The sequence below is a fragment of the Haliotis asinina genome, chromosome 14, assembly GCF_037392515.1.
Source record: "Haliotis asinina isolate JCU_RB_2024 chromosome 14, JCU_Hal_asi_v2, whole genome shotgun sequence".
In the NCBI taxonomy this organism is placed as follows: Eukaryota; Metazoa; Mollusca; class Gastropoda; order Lepetellida; family Haliotidae; genus Haliotis; species Haliotis asinina.
In genome coordinates this window covers 36699958-36712422 of record NC_090293.1, presented here as the reverse complement: position 1 = coordinate 36712422, position 12465 = coordinate 36699958, and positions in this window count along the sequence as shown.

The window sequence follows — 12465 nt, the reverse complement described above, 5'->3', positions numbered from 1 at the left end:
CAATCAAACCATAACCTTCACAGATCAGCCTGCCCATTTATCTAACACTGAAAGGTGATTGGTCTAGAAAATGATTTCGGCCAATGAACAGTGTTGTTCTCAACTTATAGTGTGTAACAATTACACATCAGTTCATTAATTACATTATTTTAACAACTTATGTCAATTTCCTGTTTTGATGTAGGGCTGGTTATATGTTAATAGGGCCAGCAACATTTTTCAGTTATTAGCCCTGTGAGCTTGCTGTTTTTTAAGGGGTTTCATGCACTGCACTGTCATAATGAACATGTGCATCCAGAACAATTGATAACATTATTAAAATACCAGAGTTATTTATGTCATCAAATACTTAAAGTGTTTATACAGTGTCCTACTGGAATCTGTGTGATGTAATCTTGTTTCACTTATAACAGATGTAATTTTAGCATCAACACCTTTTAGTCTTCATCTATGTCATAGTCTAGTATCATCATTCGATTAGGTTACACCAAGCGACCTTTGTTATGAATCAAACCTATTGCATATATCCCTAATTTGACTTAATATGAAATGGCAGTCTAAGTAAACTTATCCTCAGTACTTTTCGTTACACTCCACTACTGAGTCTAACAAAACCTCATGAAACCTTATGGGAGGTCGCATCAGGTAACCTTTGAGATTGACCAATCAGAACACAGCGTACGAAATCGCGAAAGTAGACATTTGCACTTACCTTTCGAATGATGACACGATGCCATTTATCTTTTTAACTTTTTATCTCGAAAAGGTTCGTACCCGAACGATTCCTAATGCTATATAGCGTACGCATTCGTGTCTACTCGTGTCATTCCGGCAAGCCGGATGGCGTCTCGTACCCCTCTCGTGGCCATGTTTACGACTGGGTCCTGTCTAAGCGCAAGCGGACATGGAGATAAAATTGTCTAGTACTATTTCCAGGAAAGATAACTCTGAATTTCCAGACATGACTCTTACAATATCCAACATCCCGTGGACAAAACAGCAATACGGTCATTACTTTTACATATATGTTCTAGTGTTGAAAGTTGTTCACCCTTAAGCTCAAAGTTTATGTTTAAATTATGCTTGGTATAGTTTAGCGAAGTTTCAAAGTTCAACGGTCCCGCCATTTTCATGGTTTGAAATGCGTTTTACTACGTGCGATTTGATTGGCTTGCCACGATTCTTGGCAATGATGGTGTACGAGGAGAGAGAGGGGTACGAGTCTTCTTGTAGGTCATGGAGAGAGACGAGCAGTTACGAATGCTAGCGTACGCTCGCTTCCGGGTAATACACACGGCGTACCTACAACCATGACAACAGTGAGTAAACAGTTGCTGAAAATGGTGTTTTTGGCAATATTCAAGGATGTCATCTTGCGGAAATATTAGCTTATGGTAACCATATCTACAGAAACCCCAAAGCGTATATACTGCAGGTCAAAGAACTGTGTTATATGCGGATTTTTGTTTGTGGAGAGATCTGTGTCAATGACCTGAATATTTTGAAAGTCCCGCCGATCCCTAAATAGTACCCGTTGTCTGATTGGGTAAATCTATTTAACCGTCTCGCGTTTGATTGGACGGTCATTGGTCGCTCAAAGGTTACCTGACGCGACCTTCTACTAGGTTTTGTTAGACTCAGTGGTGGAGTGTAACGAAATACTCTGAGACTAAGTTTACTTAGACTCTATGTAGTGGGCGTGTCTGTGGTTGTGTATTTGTGTATGTATGTGTCTGTGTTTATTTTTTTTCCCTATTCAGTTCCTTGAAGCTGTACTGTTTATGAATTTCTGTTTAAAAGTAATATGATATTGAAATAGTTAAAAATACTGAAAGTCTTATATATTAATTGCTTATATTCTTCGATAAGATAGTATACAGTAATGTTGCACTGTGAAACTATGTTGAAAGTATTGTGACTCTGTTGTTCATGAATATATCTGTGAGAAAGGCATGAAGGTGGTTTAAGCAATTACTTATGTCTTCAGAGATAACATCTGAAGCGCATCTTACGAGCGCAATTTTCGGCAAGCTATACGTAAATTCATTCAATTACAGAAAGTTAGTTACTGTTGGTTAATGGTTCGAGCCACCAGCTGAGAGAGAAGGATACTGCCTAAAGCAGATTTACCGCGGGATATGGTTACAGGACTCGGAGGAAACAGTGGTTGGCGGCTGTGATGATATCGGTGATCTTGAGATCAGGTGTCTTTGCTTTTAGTAAGCTTCCGCACTGATACAATTCTTGGAGCAAAGAGACTTCTCCCCAAGTTAGTGGAAACGGTGACACTGGGTAATTGTATCCACAATCTATGCCACAATCTTCTGTTTAAAGACAACCGCATTCTTGACTCTAAGAGAAACATATTCTCATCATATTCTTAACTGCCATTAAACTGGTTTGCGCTCTCATATTCACTGAGCCCAGAGAGTTTTACGTTTACGCCAGAACAAGCTAAAGTTTATTTTCATCATATCTTTTTAATTATAAAGATTATATGGGATGGCCTAAAAGTCGGACCGGGCCGGGCCACGGCGGGCCAAACATATTATTGGCGAATAAACCCATTAATGAGCACCATTCCTACAAATGATTAATGCAATATACATCCTTGATAATAATGATCAATTTTAAGCCAAAAACGCGTACCATATAGAGTTTACTAATCGGCTAAAACTCCAGACGACGAGTTTCCTGCGAACCGGCTGACTGAAGTCAGGTCTAAAAGTGGAATCGATAAACGAAACATGATTTAAAATCAATAAATATTTGACTTCATTCGAATACAGGTTTCCGTCGGTCCGAAAATATTTCTTTACGTATATGTCCAATTTACCACCCAATAAATTCACAATTCATAGTATTTAAAGCATGCATGATACGATCGCTTCCCCACATTATAAACATCATCTCGACCACAATTGCTCGGTCCGGCTTGGCCCGAGCTCTCTAAAACGGCTTAAACCAAGAACATGCATCTTCAGTTGTAACTAAATCCTTAGATTGGTATTATATCTACCTAAATACTACTTTATATTGTTATCAAATGCAACATGTAAAGAAAACTGGTCCCTTAAAGTGAAGCCCTTTTCTGACTCCATTCTCAACATAGCCTCAATCAAAAGTGTCGTTCGGCTCGACTTGGCCCTTGCTCTAACCTAACACACGTATACTGTTTTGTGTTTTCATTTACAGATGACTGTTTTATCTTCCTAAATACCTCTTGGTATCATATCTACCTAAATACTACTCTATAATGTTATCAACTGCAACATGTAAAGAAAACTAAATCTCCTTTCTCACCCCATTCTCAACATAGCCATGATCAAAAGTGTCAAAAACAACTTAAAACCAACTTCTAGAATGCCCATTAAAGGTCACATATACTCTAATAGGGTACAAATGCAAAATCACTTGCTGACATCGTTATAAATGAAACCGGTCATTAAAACTGCTCATTTCGATCTTTAATTACCTTAAATCGACCTTTTTGTCAACAGTGCACAATTCTCAGCCGCAAACGAAATTTCAACCAATCAGAGCGGCGGGTGTCTGTGACGTAATTATAGGTATAGAAATGAGGGTCTGTGCAGTATTCATCTACATTTCAGGGGTTAAACTATTTCGTTTACAGGTTTGTACAAACCTGAAATCGCGAAAGCTGTTGAGAAAAATGAAAGCTATGTGTTCTCACAATCTACTATCATTTAGTTTTGTCTCCTGCTTTGCCTAGTTTTCGAGTTAAACCCTTGTTTTCATAGACGACTCTGTCAAAATCACTTGGTGTCGCTAGGTTGTAATCTGTGTTAGGTGGTATAAACCTACACGTTATTTGTCATCATTCACTTGATGCTCAGTTAATGAATTTACAACAGGTATAATTAGTGGTAACGCCACTTAGATTACCCGACAAAGGCACCCATTTGGCATTTCTTTTGTCTGGATCGATCAAAGGATTAACCGATACACGCTGGTCGATTAATTAGTTTTATGGGGATTTAAATGGGGGATTTGTCAAAAGCTAGTGTTTATGTATGTACATTTACTAATCTATACTGAATACAGTCTGTCGTGTCTGTGTCTATGTAAAACAACACCCTTCTTTCAAAGGATTAACCGCCAATACATTGACTGATTGCTCATTATTGGCTAACTAAATAACTTTTTAAAAAGAATGACGCACATTATGCAATTAGTTATCTTGGGTAACCAATGAAAGTATACAGCAATGTGAAAAACCTGAAACGATACATCACGTTTTTGTATATTAGATTGTTAAAAGACACATCACTTGGGAAATCTGCAGATGAATTATATATCACTTGTTTTTGTGGATATTGATGGATACATTCCTTGAACACGGTAATAGCCTGACATTGCTCCTGTAACTTTAATTTTAATATTTGTATTTTTGCATTTTTTAAAATAAGTGTCGTAGCTTTCAACAGAATCATTGTTTTCGTCGTTAAAGGTCACATGCAACGTAAAACACAACTTTGCAGATTCTGATACCTTTCGGTATGCACTTCCCGAAACAAATCATAAAAAATGCCAATTCAACCTATAAAGTTGAAAAAAACGCGATGAAAAAAAAGCCCGCGAAATCGGAGTTCAAACGTTTCACTAAATTCCCCCCAGCGCTGGGGAAAAACTGGTTTCAATAGCTCTGCTGCGCTGCGTCCGTAACGCATGCGCAGTGAATAGGTTCGCGGAGCTTGAAACAGTATGCATGCCCAGCGTCTGAGGTCGTGAGCAGTAGTCTAATCTTGGTTGTGTACACAAACAAGTACATAATCTACTCGTTACGTAAAAAACCTTGTTGATTGTGGTAAGCAGTCCCTGTCACAGAGAAAGCTCAGTGTCTCGTTTATTCACACCTATATGTCTGCCTGTCTGTCTGCTAAAGACAACATGCAATACACAGCTTCAATCATTGACCACGTGCAATTTGAACTTAACACCTATCAGACTATACGACATAAAGAAAATAAGATGATTTATGACTCGTGCACCCGAGTCCCGTGTCTGCCACATTATGTAACTAGGCACGTATGATACACATGACATGTTTTTATGTCTGTGGGTTGCAAACAAACTACATTCATTTTTTTCGGATGACTGGATCTGACGGAAACTGGTGCAAACTCTTGTCAGCTTCAAGTCCTGCTTTGTACTTGGACGAACGACAGTTTCCAGTTCACCAACTCTGCTGAGATAATTTTTGATTGGATCGAGCGCAAATTCAGAGAATATGTATTTTCCAAACCCAACATCTCTATATGCATTCTTCATGGATAACGACTTCTTTTAGTGTATATGATTTTGTTTGACAACAGTATATGAATCCATACTGAAACGACGCATCAAGTACACAAAAAGAAGTTGTTATCCATAAAGAATCTTACTTTCTTGTGACTGGCTATACTTCTAAAATGCCCATCAAACAGATCATCTTTCTGTACACACAATGAACCCTCAGCATATCTGCAAATGAAACAGCCAATCGGAAGCCGTCGTTACACTTGAGTGCATATTCACCCGCTATGACTGGGTTCGGTCTCCCGGGGGCTTCGTTTCGGGGGAAGTAAGCCCAAGTACAAAATATTGCACTTTTGAATCGCGATTGTACGCTTATAATTTTGTTTATTTGTTTTTTTTAAAAAGCAGCAATGTATAATATATGTCATAAATAAGTGATAAAAGTGTTTTAATTATGTTTGATTTTTTGGTTGCATGTGACCTTTAAGTGTAATGATGCAGACGACATACACTAGGGCGTGCTTGCGAATTATGATTCATATAGGAAATCTATGAAATGTCTACATATTACATTCCTGTTATACATTCGCAGATCGCTTCTTTTTATTAAGTTTCAAAATGCATACAAGTATGATTGTATAAGTTTTTTATAAGTTAATTGTAAGTAATTAGGATTATGAGGGCAAGTATAAAGGCGTATATTGACAAGTGTCCACATACTGGCGAGTGAACGTTACAAACCAAGTAAATTTAGCAAGTGAAGAAATTTATCGCGCAGTATTTTCACTTCGACCCCGACCTCGCTTAGGTTATGTTACAGGTTGTGTCCTTTTGGTAATGATTCAAATACATATTTATGTAGTTTTGATTTTCTAACTTGATGAGAACAAACCATACATAATCTCATTAATTCAAATGGATTTGACTTCACGATTTTCAATAATCCTACGTCAAGACCAAGACCCAGCTACCCTCCTGCAACACCTCAACCAACAGCATCCCCGGGTCCAGTTCACCTTAGAAACAGAAACAAATGGTCAGCTTCCCTTTCTAGATGTCCTTGTAACCAGAGCCCCTGACAACAAGATAGAAACCAGTGTCTACAGAAAGCCAACCCACTCTGACCAATACATTCATTTCGACTCCAACCATCCCCTGAAAACCAAAACTGGAATCATCTCTACCCTCACCAGACGGGCCATAACCCTCTCCTCCGACAATCCCAGTGCAGAAATAGAACACCTCCACCATGTTTTCACCAAGTTCAAACACTACCCACCAAAGTTAGTTGATAAAATCATCAGATCCACGCTCCACACAAGAAAAGAGGCCACCAACAAACCTGAACCAACACCTATACGCATCGCTTTGCCCTTCATTGGGAAAACCTCCTACCACATCAGCCGTCTCCTAAAGCAACAAGCAGGCATTGAAACCTACTTTATCAGCTCTACACCGCTGAAAACCCTGCTCAAAGCGAATGGCAGGAACACCTCTAAACAACATCAGCTACCGATAGGTGTCGTCTACAAAATCAACTGCGACTGTGGCGAGGCATATGTAGGTGAAACCTCCCGGTCCATAAACATCAGAATCAAAGAACACTTATAATCTACACTTATCTTAGTGTGAATTTAGAAAAAAACCGAATGTTGTTATATTTTCTAAAGGGTATTGTGAGAAGAAATACACTTTTACGTTAAATAGTACAACTATTGACACCTGAAATGAATATCTCTATCTGGGTGCACCTCTCACTGGTAATGGTCGGTTCGTTAGAGCGATCAAACGCATTTCTGTACAAGCTAATAAGGCAATGTTTGTTATCTTTAAACACATTCGTCAACTTGATATTCCGCTAGACTGCCAATTGAAATTGGTTGATAATCTTGTAAAACCAATCCTTCTCTATGGCGCCTTAATGTGGTGCTTTGAAAATGTTGCCATCATCGAACGTGTCCATCTTACATTTTGTAAGTATATTTTGAATGTGAAACAAGCAACTCCAGATTTTATTATATACGTTGAATTAGTTTAAGCAGTTTTGGTAGAGCTGTTGTCTACTCATCGATGGGTAATTACTATGTAATGTATAGGCATTCTTTATTTTTAGAACCTTATTTGTTACAATTACCTTATTACTACAGACGCTGGTTAACTAAAATTAGAACTTCAAATCGCAGGTTGCCCAGTGAAACAGGACTTTGGTACGAACCAGCCAGTTTTGTACATCATCTGCCTGTGATGAACTTCACTTTCTATTATACTGCCCAGCACTCAATGCCCTCAGACATCAGTTTCTTCCCCAATTTTTCAGTAAGCATCCTACTATTGAAATATTTGTGTATCTAATGTATTGTGACTATTCACCAGTTAACCCTTAAATTGCCAAATTCATCAAAACTGGACTTTGCTCAATGTTTTAATATACGTGTTATATCAAATTGCTGTATGTTCTCTGTGTCACGATATGTGATATTTGAAAATAAAATGTTCTGTTCTGTTCTTTGATGCTTCTATTATCTGTATGCGTGTTCACGAAAACAGGATTATCTGAAAGGCTTGAAGTTTACGACATCCGGAAAAGCATCTTCGATTAGCCATCACATGACAAAGGTCATGCAGTGAAAACACATTTCTCCCGATCCTGAGCTGGACAATCCAGTGACATCACCGTGGACGGGTTTTCATACTGCATCCATAACATGTCAAAGCCAATTCCGTAAGATGTCTCGTATTAGCTAACGTCTTCTGATATTTATTAAGTTACCGATATGTTCAATTAATGCCATGATTAACTCCAATCGACTATCTGTATCTGTACTAATAATCATTGATGTCTTTGCTATGGAAAATGTACGGAAAACATCCTATTTTTTTACCCTCTACAAAAACACAACAACAATGCTTTGAAGTACATGTTTTTTATGCATATATAGATATAATGAAATAAACGTCTCATTTTAGCATTTCTGATTTAGTCAGTTATTGTATGTCCATCTGTGAAAAACGTTATAAAGAAACGGTGGAGTAATCAATAGCACTGAAGGCCCCTGACAGGTAATTAAGGACAACAGTATGTCGATTGAATCACAACACCTAGCTGATTGCAGTTAGACAAGGGCCAATTAAGCAAGCTGGATACAGGTGTAATTAGCAGGTGCATCAAATTCATTTGCCCGCGCAATGCCAGATCGAACTCTGGGCTTCTGTCTAAGCAACGGGTTTGTTTCAAATACTATGTTTTGAAACTATAAATAACTAGTTAGGTATATATAATGTTATTCTATGGATATTGATATATCACGTGTGTGTGGTTTAAAGAACAACTGAACTCAATTTTTCGTACTCTTTTTATCACTGCATATGAAGGACTTCTGGTTAGTCATAAACGGAACACCATTTAAAAACAAAAAACAAAAAAAGACCCAACTAGTGGTTAATTAATACCAAGCGCTCAAAAGTTGCTAAAAAGCCGTCTGCTTTCTCTTGCCCGCAAACGAAACCGCAGACAGGTTACGTAACTCTGTCGCCAGAGCCCTACAGTTAAATGTATAGAAAATGTGTAGGAAGCTCGTCATTTTGCTGATGTCTCGACGTCACCAAAGACAAGCCGAATTGTTGTGTTGCCGTCAATTGTTCCTTGGGGTCGGGTGATGGTGTCACTATGCACAGATTTCCACCGGACCCCGTAGTTTGTGCTTAAATTGGTTGTTAGTGTGTGCGAAGTGAGCGTTGTGGAAGCCTGTGGTATATATTAAATCGGATGGTTCGCCCCATTGTGTCTTCTAACAGTCTAATATACGAAAATGTAATGGGTCGTTTCAGGTTTTTCACATTGCTGTATAGTTTCATTGGTTACCCAAGATAGCACACCTGGCAACGCATAATGTGCGTCATTCTTTTTATAAGTTATTTAGTTAGCCAATAATGAGCAATCAGTCAATGTATTGGCGGTTAATCCTTTGAAAGAAGGGTGTTGTTTTACATAGACACAGACACGACAGACTGTATTCAGTATAGATTAGTAAATGTACATACATAAACATAGCTTTTGACAAATCCCCCATTTAAACCCGCTTAAAACTAATTAATCGATCAGCGTGTATCGGTTAATCCTTTGATCGATCCAGACAAAAGAAATGCCAAATGGGTGCCTTTGTCGGGTAATCTAAGTGGCGTTACCACTAATTATACCTGTTGTAAATTCATTAACTGAGCATCAAGTGAATGATGACAAATAACGTGTAGGTTTATACCACCTAACACATATTACAACCTAGCGACACCAAGTGATTTTGACAGAAAAACAAGGGTTTAACTCGAAAACTAGGCAAAGCAGGAGACACAACTAAATGATAGTAGATTGTGAGAACACATAGCTTTCATTTTTCTCAACAGCTTTCGCGATTTCAGGTTTGTACAGATGAATGTAGATGAATACTGCACAGACTCTCACTTCTATACCTATAATTACGTCACAGACACCCGCCGCTCTGATTGGTTGAAATTTCGTTTGCGGCTGAGAATTGTGCACTGTTGTCAAAAAGGTCGATTTAATGTAATTAAAATGAGTACTTTTAATGACGGGGTTTCATTTAAAGCGATGTCAGCAAGTGATTTTGTATTTGTACCCTACTAGAGTATATGTGATCTTTAAGCTGTTTTTGAGAGCTCGGGCAAAGTCGAGCCGATCAGAGACTTAACACTTTTGATCGAGGCTATGTTGAGAATGGAGAGCGAAAAGGGGTTCACTTTAAGGGACCGATCATCTATATATGTTGCATTTTGTAACATTAAAAGGTGATATTTAGGTACATGTAGATCTAATCTATGGGTGTGATTACAATTCAAGACACATGGGTTAAGTTTAAGCTGCTTTTGAGAGCTCGGGCCAAGCCAGACCGAAAGCTTGTGATACTGTGCCTTTATTGAGAATGTATAGAAAATAGGGTTCACTTTAACCAACGTGTTTGTTTCAAATACAACTCTTTGAAACTCTTTAAAGCCGTATTTAGGTAGATATGATACTAATCTGTGGATTTAAATAGAATTTAAGATACATCTGTGAGGCGTGCTTTTGAGAGCTCGGGCCAAGTCGGACAGAAACGAGACTTCACACTTTTGGTCGAGGCTATGTTGGAAATTGTGAAAGACAGGTACTTCGTAATCACTTTAACGGACCGGATATCTTTACATGTGACATTTTGTAACACTACAGTGTGATGTTTAGGTAGATATGATACCAATCTATTGATTTGAATACACTTCAAGATACATCTGAGGGGCGAAAGAGGCTTCTGGCGGAACGTGCAAAGCCGGACCGAACGCTTGTGAAACAGTGTCTCTGTTGAGACTATATAGAAAAGAGTGCTGCGCTTTGACGAAACGTGTTTGCCCATGCTCTGCTAAGTGTTATTTAGGTAGATATATTTGCATTTTGTCTGTCATGTGTACTAGTAAATTTAAACTTGCATACTTGCGGACTATTGGATTTTTGCAGGATTTATGCTTTTTAAAATACAGTGGCAATACATACGATTTTTGCGCGTGCGAATACATATATGTCAGGTTTACTCTCATTCTCCCTACGTCTCATTCTGCCTACAGACATAATAAAAGTGTAGGTAGAATGAGAAAAATCAGGCATGGGAATAACATAGCACAATACTGATTGTATTCATATCTTATTTATAGTAGATAACATTAGTAAAACAGGTACAAGACATTTTATTGCTAACGCCTGCCTGTCACTATTATCACTATTATAATAACACCATCAGTCTACAATTTCAATTTCAAAAGATCACCGGAGGCATCTACAAAATGCAGCTTTGTCCTTCGACCTTGATGAATGGCCTCCTTTAGTATCTGCAAACGAGAATAAAGTTCACGACAGACTCTTTCTCTGCCATGATCCACTTGATTTTTCTTCTTTCTGTCGTCGATATACCATCGTCTATGGCGAGGAGCTGACTTCCGTCACTGGTCTCAGCCCACTGGTCTTCTATGCACATATCAGTTAGGGTCTTTGAGAGTGGAGGAAGATTCTTTCGTCGGTGCCTTTAGAGACGAGCATCGATGCCATCAAAGGAGGGTGTTGTTGCAGCTTTATCAACGGTCAAGGTTTTCAAATATCTGTTGAACAGCTGTGCGATACCTGAACCCTTCATACAGGAATTGCTGGCCTCCTGTCTGTAAGTAAGTAGACCAAGTAGACCAAAAAATCAGACTGTTCCACTTTTTCTTGTGGGGAGGTAGGGTCAAGCCGTATCTATCAGCACAACAACAAGACAGTGTTTTTTTCTCAGGGACTCTCGGTATGTTATCAATGTTGGTTTTTCATCGTTAACTATACATAAACTATACATTTCATCGTTAACCCGGCCCGACTTTTCTTGGCCCGGCTTTTAGGCCATCCCAGATTATATATATGGTTTTGTAGCAACATGAATGTACTAACATACTCTGTCACCTAGTCACTAAACCGTAAACAAGAATTGATTATTACTTTTTTTTAACTGTCCAAACATTTGAATGCTGTTTCCCAACACGTGCCTCTGTGGTTATTAAGTAGTTCTGGCTCTAACCCCTCGATATATCAAAATATATACATGTATTGAAATATTTTGATAATGGTGCTCGATGAAATGACAAACCATACAGTATCTTGAAACGAACATAACATTTACAGATCATCTGAATAGATTCACATGACTATATGATGATGAACATGCACACGTGTCAAGTTTAATATGGGCAAAATCTTCTCGTTTGCCAACCCCTCCACTATTAGGGACTAAAAGTGCTTAAGGGACCACATACATATATGTATATGTCTCTGTTATAACACCAGACGCGACATAACTACTATATTTACAAATAGATGTGCTGATGTACACTAAGACAGCGTTTGGAATACCTCCCTGTCCGGCCGACCGGGACGGGTGATTTTCAAGACGGACTCCCAGATTCTCTATTTCGCCTGCCCGATGTTCGGGTTAAAATTTAGACATGTGTAAGACGATATTTTGAGGGCAGCAGGTAAGATGTTTGTCAGGGCTCGCAAGTTTTACATCTAGCAAGACTGACACACAGCCTTACTTTGGCGAACATGCCGCCTCTCTCAAGACTGACACACCGACCCACTTAGGCTAATTAACATACAAAACTGACGCACTAGCTAACATACCGCCTCCCTCAAGA